This window comes from Choloepus didactylus, chromosome 15, assembly GCF_015220235.1.
Source record: "Choloepus didactylus isolate mChoDid1 chromosome 15, mChoDid1.pri, whole genome shotgun sequence".
Classification (NCBI taxonomy): domain Eukaryota; kingdom Metazoa; phylum Chordata; class Mammalia; order Pilosa; family Megalonychidae; genus Choloepus; species Choloepus didactylus.
In genome coordinates, this window is record NC_051321.1 from 1254157 (window position 1) to 1268035 (window position 13879).

General features: G+C 57.9%; 1 protein-coding gene across 17 annotated transcripts in view; it reads right to left on the bottom strand.

Moving 5' to 3' along the window:
• JAKMIP3 (Janus kinase and microtubule interacting protein 3) overlaps positions 1-13879 on the bottom strand; it is a 122586-nt gene that overhangs the window by 64101 nt on the left and 44606 nt on the right. Inside the window, exon 1 of one of the 17 annotated variants that reach the window (XM_037804868.1) lies at positions 12528-12594. The exons of the other annotated variants lie outside the window; for them this stretch is intronic. The gene's annotated coding sequence lies outside the window, so the exon portion shown is untranslated. Of the gene's footprint in view, positions 1-12527; positions 12595-13879 lie in introns of those variants that run through there. 17 annotated transcript variants of the gene reach the window in all.

Consider the following 13879-nt stretch of genomic DNA (forward strand, 5'->3'; position numbering starts at 1 on the left):
CTTTCTGTGCAGATGATGTTGAGTTTCTAGGTTTTTAGAGAAGCTGAGGGTTTTGTTTTGGTTTTTTTTTGACCAAATGTTTTGTTTTCATCTAGATGCTTAAAACAATGCTGTCAGTGCTGTGGATTAAGTGATCACACATTCACAATCCAGCACGTAGTGGGTGCTCAAAAAATATTTATGGAATGAAAGAATGGCGGGGATCCAGACTTTCCTGGAAGAGTTCATGGGAACGACCCGAGGGGTGAAGTGGGTGCCGCCGCCGGGACACAGCCGGGCCGGGACTGACCCCTGCCCCTGGGCAGACCCCGCGGCCCCTTTCCTCCTAATAGGTCACAATGAAAGGCAGCAAAATGAACCGTCTGTGGGATTAGCAGAGAACAGAAACATGATGTCACGTGGAGAAGGTCACTTTCAGAGGAGAGGGGAGATGAGGATAAAGGGACTCAAGCAGAGCAGGCCAAGGCTGGTGGGGTTTAGCGTCAGTGTGACGCCTTCTCAGGGCAGGGCCCGGGCTCGGGCAGCGACAAAGTCTCCGCCAAAGACTTTCATGAAAGGCCTGGCTAGAGATCAGAGGAACCCCCAGCGCCCGCCTTTCCTCCCTGGCTGTCCCCACGGCCCCCAGGAGCACCGCGCCATCCTCGCCACCCACCAGGGTCGCTGGGAGCTGGAAAGGAAGGGAAGCGGGCAGCTGAATGGACGCTGAGGGACGAGCAGGGCCCACGGGTCCCCAGGAGACGGCCGCGCACAGAGCGCTGGCTCGCAGGCCTCCCTCCCCGACGCCTCTGAGCCTCAGCACCTGACCTGCTCTCGCGTCCCTGGGGCTCCCTGGGGGCCGCTGAGCCCAAGCTCCCTGCCAGCTGCACCCTCACTGCCCCTGCCGAGAGTTTCATTGAGGAGCTCCCCAAATTCCTGTCTCCTTGAAGATATCTGGGCTGAAAGGCAACCTGCCCCACCTGCCATGCCATGAAGACAGACGGATGGACGGACACACCAGCAGGCCCACTGGGGTGCAGACCCTGGCCCCGGGCACGCAGGGGCCCGAGTTCCCAGGCCTGACCGACAGACCCCGGGGCCCACACCCTCAGGCCGAGCCCCCGTGAGCCCACCCTCCGCAGCACACGGTTTCTTGCTTCACGGGCAGCTTCTCCCTCCTCCTCCTGCAGTGGCGCCCATGTGCCAGCACTGGCCATGGCCGCCCGCCGCAGAGCACACAGGGACGCCAGGCCTGGGACACGCGGGACACTCCGAGCGTGGCGGGGAAGGGCCGGGAGCCCTGGGCCGGGGGCTGGGGAGCTGGGTCGAGAGACGTGGGTCAGGGCAGATGGAGGCAGGGAGGTGCCGTGAGGCCGAGGGGCCGGGGTCCAGCGCGGGGGCAGGGCGAGCGGAGGGGCCGGGGGCCGCAAGGCTGAGCGACTCGCCCGAGGCAGCAGGACGGGCCCCTGTGGGTTCGCCAACCCCACACGCTCCCCCCGTCCCCCCGTCCAGCCGACTTCACCGGAATCCCAGGCAACGCCAGTGTTCAGAATTCGGACCACTGGGCCCCACCCTGAGGATGAGGCCATGGATGGTTTCAGTTCACAGAGTGAAAAACCCAGAAAGAAGCCCAAGATAAAGCTCGGGGTGGGGGCAGACGAGGGAGAGACAGATTGATAAATGAGAAGGAAACTTGGAAAATATCGGGCTGGGGAAAGAAAGGCTCATTTGAGTATTTTTTTAGGAGTGAGGTGGGTGTGAAACTGTGATGGAATTCAGATTCCCTTAGATATAATAAAATGGGCTCTGTAACAAGTTTATATTAAAATGCCTGTACTATTCACTGGAAATTTCATTTTTAAACTTACGGTGACAAATGCTGCCTGTAAAATGTGAGACAGGGTCTGTGGCTTCTCAGACGTCTCTGGGGGGTGGGCATGGGGGTGAGCCCCGGGCGAGAGGCCCCGCGTGGACCTGGCACCCGGGTCGTTCTGGTGAAGGGGCGGGCCCACATGGCCGGTCCCCCGATTCCCCACCGTGGCAGATTCCAGGCCACCAGCGGGTTCACGGCCCCCTCCGCGAACTCCTGAAATGTCGCTGTCACTCTCGGGAGCCAGCGCAGACCCCCCAGTGACCCGCTCGTGACGTCCCGGGGGCCGTTCGGGTCAGGAGAGGCGGGAAGTGTGCCGGAAGGACTGAGAAGAGGAGCTTGGACTTGGGGCGAAGCAGAGGCGGCGAGAACAAGGGAGAGAAGCAGCTACACCGTCCGTGCCCGAGCCGAGGCGGTGGTCCCGAGGGTGCAGGTGGTGGAGAAGGACACGGCGAGCGGTGGGGGGAGCCTCCAGGGGTGCCGTGTGGACGGCACGACGGTCCTGCTGTCTCGGGCCGGAGCCCCATGGCTCTGGCCACTCTCGGTCCCCAGTCGCCCACCTCCCGGGACAGCCTCGGGCTTCCCCTCGGCCACATACCCGCCACACGCCCACCGAGTGCCCCTGCCAGACCTGTGCCGGATCCAGAAGTTATCTGGAGGAAGAAAGAAGACCCAAAGGGGGGCCTGACTTTGGGGGTCAACTTCAGTTCATGAAAACTCATTGACCGGAGGGATTGTAAGATTAAGATAAATATAGGAAAGCACCTGTATTATCAAAACGCAAGGTTTGTGGATGGCTCCGAAGGCACAGCAGTGCAGCCTGGCTTCACTGTGCGTCTGTGGAGCTCACACGCTGTGGATGGAAAGAAATGAACAGGAGCCTCCAAAGAAAGAGGAACTGGTGACAGTTAAATGCCCTGTGGCTGCGGGACCCCCGGCTGCTCCTTCATCATTGGCCCATCTTTCGGTGTGGGGCCCCAGCCAGGAGGCGGCAGGCAGAAGGGGGTCCTGGGGGAAGGGCAAGGTGGAAGGAGACCCCAGATGGGACGTTTACTTAAAGGCCACCTCGGACAGGCCTTGTGCACGCCCGGCCCAGGAGCAGAGAGGGGCCGAGAGCCAGGCTGGCACGGGCAGACCTGAAAGCCCTCGTGCAACTGTTTTAACTGGCACAGACCCTCCGAGGGGAGGGGGGCTTTGACAGGTGTGGGAAAACCTGGAGCAGGACGAGGAGGGGTCTCTGGGCAGTGGGACAAGGGGGTCTGGGTGCTGCAAAGATGTCAGCACGTTCTCCTAATCCCTGCAAAGCAAGTCAACTCCAGGTGGACTCTGAGCAGGAAATTCTAGTCTGGGAGGATATGTGGGCAAGAGTCACCCACAGGTCCTAAAGCAGACGTAGGGTGGGGAGGTCTGTAAACAGGTATGAAAACGGGCCGTACCGCTCCCACCCTAAACCGGCTCCCAGACAAGCTGGAGGCAGATGGGTCAGAGCACCACGTCCACCGTCAGACCCCCGCAGGGCGAGACGAAGGCAGCGGCAGGCAAGTGCCTGCTTGTCCCCAGCCCCCACGCTCCCCTTCTGGGCTCAACACTGTGTTTCTGGGGGTCTGGCTCCCACAGCCCCCGTTCCCAGATGGCCCTGGCCTCGTCAGCCGGCAGAACGAGCTTTCCCCGTCCCCAGCCTCGGGTGGTGCCTCCGCAGCGGCCACGGCCCTCACTCTGCAGCGGCAGCACTGACCCAAGTGCCACTCGCCGAGGGCTCCCAACCCAGCCCGGTGGTCCCGCCTCAGGAGCCCCAGCCCCTGCCCCGCCCGCACGGCTGCTTCTCACCCTCGCCGACCCGGCCACCATCTCCTCGTTCTCTCTGCCCTTCCTCTGGCATTGACCCCGCATCATAAATCCTCTCAGCTTTACATTCTTGTTATCATTGCACCTTTTCCATATGAATCCTGGTGGGTAAAAGTGGTTTCCAGATAAGGGGAGGAAGGGGTGATGGTACTGCAAACGGGCTTGGAAAAACTTGCTGGTCTTCTACATAAGATCTTCTGAATTACATTGGGGTTTACACCACATGGATTAAAGATTTAAATGCAAATGTACATATAGATACATCTATCTAGCTGGACATAAATATCCATTAGAGGGAAATCAATTTAAACATTGAGGAGAGTTTTCGAATCACATCTTGGAAGGTGGAATCCATAAAAGAAAAGAAAAATCAGTTTCATTACTTAAAAATTTTTGAAACTCTACAAGTAAAGAAAAAACACGATGAAATAATTGGGAAAAACCTACATGTCCAAACAGCAGTGGCCTGACTGTGATAAACACATGCAGGATGAGCTGCCCCAAAGTGGGCACAACTGTGAGGCAGAGACCTGCCCACTGCACCTGCTGTGGGAGCAAAGGGGCCTTCACAGTCAAGTTTTGGTGGAGAGAGAGAGAGAGAGAAAGAGGGAGAGATTGAGAGAGCGCGGGCGGCTGCACCCCCAGCTGCTGGCAGTGCTCCCCGTACCTTCCCACGCTGAGCTACGGCTCTTTGGGACAGGGTGGGGAGAGCCCATCTCACAGCTTTCACGATTACGCATCCGGACGGCAAACAATTTATCCGCATATTTTCCGTCCTGGTGTTGGATGGGGTTGGGGTACGATCACGGACGAGCAGACGGGGCCTTCGCCCCCTGGACAGTGAGGGTCGAGTGCAGATGCCTTACGCAGATGTTCCAGATGCCAAAGGCAGTGGGGGCCCAGGGCGGTGGGATCTACCACGCGCACCGGGAGCCCAGGGCAAGGCGCCTCTCGCAGCTCAGCGAAGGGTCGGGGGGTTCCTGGGGGCGCAGGTGGGACAGGGCGCTGCACAGAGAAGGCAGCTGGGCGAAGGAGGGAGCTGTGGGCGGCAGGTCTCTGTCCTGGCAGTTCAGGGCCGTCTCCGTCACACAGACCCTGCTGGCAGCTGCAGGCTGAGCAATGAGCAGGCTGGTTCCCTGCAAGGCCTGAGCAGGCGGGAGAGGAGAGAGGAGGCTGAAGGGGGGACGGGAGGACTGAGGGGACGGGAGGACGGTGATGCACGCAGGAAGGAGAAGGGGGCAGGTTGGCAAAGGTTGAGGCGTGAACTCTGGCAGGTGGAGGGTCTCTGGGAGCCGGCACGTGAGGGCAGCAGTTCTGGGCCTTCCTTAATGTCCATATAAACACAGACAAACCACACAGCAAAGCCAACAAGCAATGCGCTTCTTTTGGGGAACAACTTCCTTGGCACGTTGTTACAAAGCTGCCCCGTGCTCCTTTTGCAAAGGGACTCGGAGTCCTGGAGATCCTCTGGCGGCCGCCCAGAGTGGGGTGTGCGTGATTGCTGCTCTGTGGCCTGAACCCCCGGCCCCTCGTCTCTCTCCTCGACCGACTGCAGGTGACTGGTCCACAGAGCGTCCTTGAGCACATCTTGCAGCCACCGAGGGACTGGGGGATGGTGGCTCCCAGAAGGGCTGCCCAGGGACGGTCAGAAGCTCCAGGCCACTGTCTCCCCACCACAGGGCAAAGTGGGGACATTCAAGACAGCTCTGCCTTCCGTCCCCAAGCTGACTCCTGATGCTTTCTTGAAATACCAGATTCTTTTCAAGTACATAAGTGTGTTTTCCCGCTTGGCTGCCATGAGTGTGTGAAAAGTCAGCCTCTGGACTTGGTCCAGCTCAGGTCATAGCTGAGAGCGACGAGGACACGAGAACCACCCGGGCTGGAGAAAAGGAGCAAACCCTGACTGGCAGGCCAGGTGACGCAGGGTCTCCCACCCACTAAACCGACACACAGCAGAAATGCAACTGGCTGCTTCGTTCACACATAGTATCTGAATCAAAACTTTGTTCTAGAAGTGGAGATTGTGCAGTTATCTTTTAAATTGCAGAATCTCTCTTCTAATGAGCAGCCACAGGCTCGGTGAGTGCCCGGCCTGGTGGGCACCGTGGGGGTGGGGGTGTCTGCGTCAGCCCAGGGTAAGGGCTGCCCCTGCCACGTGCGGGCTGAGCTCCGAGAGCTCCACCTGTCACCACCTCAGTTCAACCCTCAGTTATGGAGGGAAACAGCAATATCCACTTATAACACCACAAAACATTTACGGCTCTCAGATGGCAGCTGACAAGACTTCTGAGCCCTCAAGACAGCTTAAAGGCTTATAGAATTTCAAATTAAATGAACAAAGTAATACCCCTGAGAGACTTCTTGGCTCATGAGTGACTTTTAGTGAAGCCACTTTTCTACCAGAAAGGATACTTTCCTCTCTCGTCTTATTTCCAGAATAATACCCTGCGCTACCCTCCATCAATGACTGCTGCCGAGTTTGGGGTCACCCTCGGAGACCAGCTTTGCACAGACAGAATAAACGCTGAGCTGGGACACACGGCGCCCGGCCACGTGCCGCGTTGGAGCTGGTGAGTGCCCTCTCTGTTTCCAAGCAGCCCTGACTGCGCGTGAGGGGACTGGAGGGCAACGTGCAGTTCCAGGGCAGCACTGAGCCCCCGGAGCACGGCCGCCCAGCCAGGCTACACGAGGTCCGAACCCCCGGCAGGCAGAGGGTTGGTTTTGATTTCCACGGACACCTTCCTAAAAAGTGTCTGAAACATCGAAACCATTCGATGGAAATTAGCCAACGGACATGTTATTTAATAAGAAAACAGTCTACTCAGTGTGGAAAAAAACTCCCCAGGCGTCCGGCCAGGGGTGAGTGCCCCTTCCCAGGCGTGGCTGACGGAGGAAACCCAACGAGGGCCAAGCGTCCATTTGAAGACGCTGTGGGAAGGCCCCGGGGCCAGAGAGAGGGCATCGGAATCCAGGTGCCCGGGTCGGGCCAATGTGCCAAACCTCCCAAATCACGGGCGGGTCCTCGGCGGTGACGGGCCCTCGCCTCCAGATGGCTTCTTCCAGGTGAGAACTGCAGAGCCGTTGTCTTGCTCCAAGTGCTGTGAGGTTGGCGGGGTGGGGAGGACCCCACGGGGGTCTCAGCCTGCCCATCGCACCCTCCCTCCGGCTGCTCTGCCCAAGGCTGCACAGACGAGCTGGGTCCGTGGGGAAGGCTCCTGGGCCACCCCAGAGGGCCAGCCAGGGCCACGGCGGCCACAAGGAGAGAATTCTCTCCAGCCTTCCCCTGAGCGAGTGTCAGCTCGACGGGACTGAGAGGAACCGATTCCCGGCCACCGGGGAGCTGCCGGGGGTTCAGGGCACGGGTCCGGGGCCAGGAGCCCGAGATGGCCGGGTCTGGCGGGACCCGGGTCCCCAGGAAGACGCTGCTGGGAGGCAGATCGCAGCGGAGAATCTGCCCCCGGGGGGACTGCTGGGACGTTCTGGGATCAGCTCTCCTGGGGGGGGCACATAAACTCCACAGATACCTTAGGATCTTTGGCTTGTAAATAATCTTTAGCCAAGAAGGGCTCCTCGGAGGCAGAAGTTCAATTCCCTAGAGCAGGTCAAGACCATTTGCGGGTCATGAAGTCAACTGACAGTTGCTTTCGGTCTGTGTGTGCAAGCGTCCTGGTCACCAGGAGAAATGCGATTTTTCCCGTGAGACGTCTAAGAACACAGGTGTGAAAGCCACTGTCTTCCAAAGCCGAGCAGGGCGGGTGCTCCTGACAGAGAAACACAAAGCGCTTTGTTTCGCTGTGAGGAGCAGAGAATCATGCAAAGACCCAGGGGGTGGAAGGGAAAGACGGAGAGGGGAGAGGGGTTCCGAGCTTGGCAGTGGGGAGGCGCTGGTGTCCCGGGGGGAGCTGAGCCGCCGGCTTTGGTCCCTGGAGAGGCGTGGGGATGGATAACGAGAATTACCTCCAAATCTCCAAATCCCAAGTATTTCCAAACTCCTTGTGGGAAATATTTTTCCCACTCCCGCAGGCACCAAGACATTAAGTTACCCACGAAAACAGGCAAATGGTCCTCCAGGGGAAAAGCAAGAGACCTTTTTCTTTTTAATTCAAGACACCAATATAAGTCTCTGGGAAAAGAGAGCCACCTGGGACTTTGTAGAGAAAAACACTGAAGGAAAGAGGGCAAGTGAGCAAAATAATGAGTCAGAGAAAGGACTGCTTCCTCCTGACAGCTACCGGCCCAGAAGACAACCAGCCCTGGAGCGGCGAGGAGCGAAGGGTGTGTAAGCTCGACGAGGGGAAAGACCAGGGCCCCGCCACATCTCCCACACGGTCAGGGTTGGGTCGCTCAGTTTCTTCAAAGTAAAGCTCTCTTACATGTCCAGCAGGAGGTGGGACTGTGCCAACAGCCACATCCGGAGGTGTACCTTGACCAGTTGGAGAAAGAGCCCCCCGGAGAGGAACTAGTTAAGTAATTTTAGCCATGGTGGCAGTCTCTGAGGGTGGGCTGGGCGCGGACAAGTGTGACACATAGGAGACCTGGAATAAGGGGGAGGGGGACGGCAAGGGGGGGGCAGTTCTTGAGGTGGTGCCCAGATTAGAGAGTGGCCTTTTGTTCCTCAGAAAGCTAAACATGGAATTACCATATGATCCAGTGACCCCCTTCTAGGTATATAACCCAAAAGAACTGAAAGCAGGGAGTTGGGTGGATATTTATACACTAATGTTCAAGCAGCATTATTCACGATTGCCAAAAGGTGGAAGCAACCCAAGTGTCCATCAACCGATGAACGGATAAACAAAATGTGGTCTATCCACACAATGGGATATTATTCAGCCTTAAAAAGGAATGGAGTCCTGGTACACGCCACTACATAGATGAACTTGGAAGACATCGTGTTGAGTGAAATAAGTCAGACACAAAGGGTCAGATATTGTATTAGTCCCTCTGTGTGAAATAGCTAGAATATGCAAATTCAGAGACGGACAGTAGCCCACTGGTTACTGGGAGGGGAGGGGAGTGGGGAGTTAACGCGTACGGGGTGCAGGGTGTCTGCTCGGGGTGACGGGGAAGTTCTGGTGTGCGGGCAGCACGGCCCTGGGAGTGAGTCACCCACTCAGCTGTGCGCACGGGAGGGGCTGGGATGGGGACACTCACGTTGTGTATATGTTCCCCCAGTTTCAAAGGAGACAGGGAGGGGCTAAAGGGACCACAGCAACTAAATGCAATCACGATCCTGGATGGGACCCAGGGATGGAGGAGAAAGGCCCAAAGGACACCACTGGGACATACGACAAAATTGGAAAATGGACTGTCGGCTTCCTAACTCTACGTAAGGTGGTGACGAAAGTGCATGTCCTCCTTCTCAGGAAATTACACGGCAGTAAAAGTGTTCAAGGAGTGTGATGTGTACAACCTCTAGTGTTCAGAAAATGGATTCATAAAGAGATAGACAGATGGATGATAGAATAGATAGACAGATAGACAGATACAGAGAGACAGGAAGAATATACTGCAAATGGGACAAGAGTTGATGGGTCTGGGGACCTGGCTGGGGGGTATACTGGAGGTCTCTGTAGGGCTTTTCTAATATTTTTGCAACTGTTCTGTAAATTTGAAATTATTTCAAAAATAGAAAGTACACTGCGGGACACTGATTACACGCTTTAACTTGGCGGGCCTGGGCTGGGGGACCGGATCCACCCCTGGGGAGGGTAGTGGGTACGGGTGAGTGCGCCCTCTACAGCCCCCCGGGCCTGGGAAAGTGAGGCCGGAGGCAGGCCCCATTTCCTCACCCAAAATACCAATGTTAGGGGAGGCTTGCCGGAGGGAACCGCCTTTTCCCCACCCCCTTATCTTGCCCGGACACTCCCCGTTGCCAGCGCAACTCCCATCACCACCGGTGCGCATACATTGTTGCCGGACACCGTTACGGGAGCAACTCTCGCCCCTTTTCAATCAACCTCCGCGCCCTCTCAGAACCAATCCAAGCCTTTAACCCCTACAGCTACCCCGCCCTCTAAACGGCCCAATATAAGCTTGTACTCTCCCCTAATAAACTCTCTTGGTTTTCATCATCCTAAAAGAAACGTGTCCCGCCTGTTCCTTTCTCGCCGCCCTCCATACTTGCACGCCTCCCGCCGGGGACCTGGCCAAGTCCCCCGCCTCACCCTCGCCTCCGGGAAAGAGCCCCCGCCGCCGGTACCCTCGGAGCAATCCTGGGAGCCTAGGATTTAGCAACCGGCCGCCACCCTCCCCCAGACGAATCAACTGCGACCGCAGTACACAAGAAAAATTACACTTTCACCAATGAGCCCAAATTCCCAGGAGCACTGAAGTCCGGGAGGCTGTGAACGTCATGCAAAGGAGGCCCTGAGGATGGGGCCGTGGGGCCACGAGGCCAGGGTGCCCCCGCCCTGAGGAAGGTTCCATCTCTAGGGAGCACTGCACTTGTGCCAGCTCACTGGCTGGCTCCTCCTCGCTTTACCACCAAGTAACTGAGGAGCCCCAGGGCCTGGCCTGGGTCCCCTTCATCCCCATCTGCACCTGCACCTCCACCCCCCAAGCCCTTGGGCCCTTCAGCCACCCATGTGACCACCTCGCAGGGGTCCGATCCGCATCTCCAAGGCGACTCTACAAACCCGAGCTCTTGGTTTCCCCGCCCCACCCCAATCCCGACCTCTTCCCAGGCTTCCCAGCTCAGTAGAGAGCAGCACTGCCGTCCGCTGCGCAGGCCAGACCGGGGGGCCTTGCCTGCAGCCCCCACCTCACCCGCCACACTGGCCTGCCAGCAGGTTCTGCCTGCTCTGCCCCCACACGGACCCCGTGCCTGGGCTGCCCACCTCCCAGCCTCCCCGAGGCACTGCAGCCCGAGCCAGCGCCCCCCGCCTGGCCTCCCTGCTGCCCTCGGGCCCTCCCACAGGAGCCAGAATCATTTTAAACTATGAATCAGACCACAGTGCGCTGCAGCTCACAGCCAGAGCCCCTCGTCACGTGGGGATATGATCCCAGCACCTTGACAGGGCCCCTGGGTCAACCAGTTGTCTGTTTGCCCAGCGTCACTAACATGCCCCTTTAGCTCTCCAAGTGACCCGCTCCAGATGATAACACGTTAACCCCTCTCCCCACCACCCTCTGACCTCCCAGGAGGCCTCTCGTGCCATCTCCCCCTTCCAGGGGGGGCAGTCACACTCCCTTCTTCCCATTTTCCAGGCCCCAGGGTCCTTCCTGCCCTGGGTGTCCACACTAGCCCTGCCCAGAACCCCCTACCCCCTGATCTTATTTTGCCAGCTGGGTCTCAGTTCCAAGGCCACCCTCCCTGGTCATCTGGCTGAAGTGTCCCTCCACTGTGCGTCACGCCTCCTTGCTTTCCCGTCAGCTGGCCCAGTCACCCATTTCCTTGTTCCACGCGTGCATGAGTAGGGGAGCAGGGCCGTGGCTGGCCCACAGGCACCCCAATGTGTCCCCTGAGGGAGCGCTCTGTGGCCGGGGAGGGGGTCCCGGACTTCCAGGACGGGGTCTCCATCTCAGCTTGGGTCCCGGGTTCCCAATTAGAGTCAGGATCTCCTAAGACTTCCCGGTGCTTCAGGAAACACAGGTTTGTGTCTGGTGTGAATGCTCTCTGCTCCTTACATTCATTCCTTGTCTATTCCTTAGGTGGGCTGATGAGTTGGGGGACACGGCTGGGCTGTGGGCTGCCCTGGAGTCCAGGCTGGGTGCCACCAGATGGGGGCTGCTCAGGGCCCGGGCTGGGGACCTCTCAGGGCCCAACAGAAGCAGGACAGGGGTGACTTATGCTCCGGCTGCTCCTTTCTGTCCCCTCCTCCACTTTAAGGAGCCAGGGCCTCACTTTCTGCAAGGCAATTTGGGGTTCACTTAGTGGGGTTTCTTTAAGAGCCTTCACTTTGTTTCTCTCACTGCTAAGCTGTCTCCCAGCTTTCTAGAAGATGCTTCCTCTACTTCAGAGATGATTTCATTTTAATCTCCTGAGAGAAGAGATATCACCCCAATAGTCTTATTCTTTAATGTCAAATCTCAATCCATTCAAATACTCCTCGATGATAAATTCACACTGGATGGAAAACAGAAATGCTGAACTTGTGGCTGCTCTTTTTATTTGCTTCCTTCTGAACTTGACAGTGATATTCTTTACCCCGGAAATTGGGAATCTGCAAAACGGGATGCCGGACTCGACAATTTAGATAAGGTACGAATCCCTGATAAAGAGCTGGGCACTTCCCAAAGCATGGCAGGCCAGCCCCATGACAGAGAAATGGGGTGCCCCGTCCCTCCCGCCCGGCCCCCGCCCCACAGCTGCGCTGGGCTGGCAGCCCTGACCTGTGATTTCATTAGCAAACGAGCCCCGACATCTTCCTGTGACTCGAGGAGAACCACACGAAACTGGGCCCATCTGCAGGTGCGGCGAAGCCTTGAGGATCTGACATGGGATGTGGTGGACGCCCCCCCTCGGGAGACCTGCCTGTGCAGGTGCTGGTGGGGGACCCTGCCCAGCCGCCGGACCGGTGGGAGCTCTGAGGTCAGGCCAGGCTGCAGAGCCGCTGGGGGCCTGCACTGCTCCCCGAGGGCTCCAGGGCTGGGGAGAAGAGCCAGGACCCCACCTCCATCAGGACCCTGCAACCAGGTCCTTCCTGGACCCGGGCTGCTCCAGGGACAGAAAATTCTTGAAAACCTGAGAGAAGGTGCAGTTCCTCAGCTCTGAGGCTGATTACACAAATTCCTCAGGTTGTCTTAAAAATGATACGAATTTTAGCAGGTGTCAAGTAAAGGTTTCAGAAAGATCGAGGAGGGCTGGCATCGCCAGGCACAACTGAATTCGCACCTTCGACGCCCGGCGTGGCTAGTATTTAAGCAAATCTCCTGCAGACCCACAACCGGCTGCTCGTGCTGTCAGGCTCGAGGGCGCGGAGCCCGGGCCGGGGGCGCGCGGGTTTATCTAAGGCTTTCTGTGCTCTTTCAGCGGCGGCCTGAAGTCACAGCTGCGGAGGCACTTTCTCAGGAAAGACTCAAAGGTCACATCCGATGCGGATCATTTATTTGCCCTAATTGTGGGGAGAGAAGGAAACTCACGGACAAGAAGAGGGAAGGGAGCCCCAGGCCCCCACGTGGGAGCCAAGGCCCCGCACCCCACCCCCCGGCTCACCCGCCAAGGCGCCTCCCTGGGGCCGCACCCGCACCGTGAGGGGCTCCTGCACTCCCGCAGCGGCCCCACAGGCAAGAGCCGCTGCTCCCGCCGACCCCGAGAGATGAGGCCGAGGCCGGGGGGCCGGGGACAGCCTGAGCCAGGCCTGCGGTCGGTGAGGGGGGGGCTGCAGTCCCCGACGGCGGCTGGGGGGGACCCAGAGAGCGCAACGTCCCTAAGGCTCTGCTTCACATGTATTTAATTCCAAATGATAATTTGTTAATTCTGGGTGGTAAGTACCTGTCTGTCAATTTATTATCTGTGTAACACGCACACACGCATTGTGCACATGCACACACACACATATTTTTAATTTAGAAATTTTTAAATGATGCTGGGCTGGGAGGTCCGGGTCTGAATTGGAGGTGTCAGTGGGAGTGGTGACCGGGTGGGGGAGGTGGGAGGTGGGGGTGGGAGGGAGATGATGGAAGTGCGGGGAGGATGGAGGTGGGAGGTGGGGGCTGGGAGGTGGGGGCGGGAGGGCCCTCTGCTTCCTAAACAGGCCTGTGCAATCCCTGTCAGGATTGTGAACGCTATTCCCCCACCTGGGTTTATCTTCTGGTAGCCCGGTGCACGTAGGCAAAGATGTGCAGACAGGGTTATTCGTGGCAGCTCTGCATGTGTTAGCACAAATCAAAAATGTCCCAATGGCCACTGACAGGCTACAGACACTATGGTGTGTGATGGAAGGAACCAGCTCCCCACGAACCCATCGAGGGGACCCCAATTAAGGGGTCCTGCAGACCTGGGTGCAGAGTGCTGTCGTTCACACCCCACAAAGAGAGAGGGGCTCCTGCCGTGCTCTCAGGAGGGAGGGGGCTGGGGAAGAAAGGGGTGGATTCTCATGGTGCCTTTGCAATAGTTTTGTACCAAGAGGATATAACATCTCTTTAAAAATATAAATAAATGCACCCTGTAAAAGTGATGAGAAGGCCCCCCACACCAGCCCAGGCCCTCCCCTGGCACCAGGAGAGGCCACAGGCTCTGCTCCC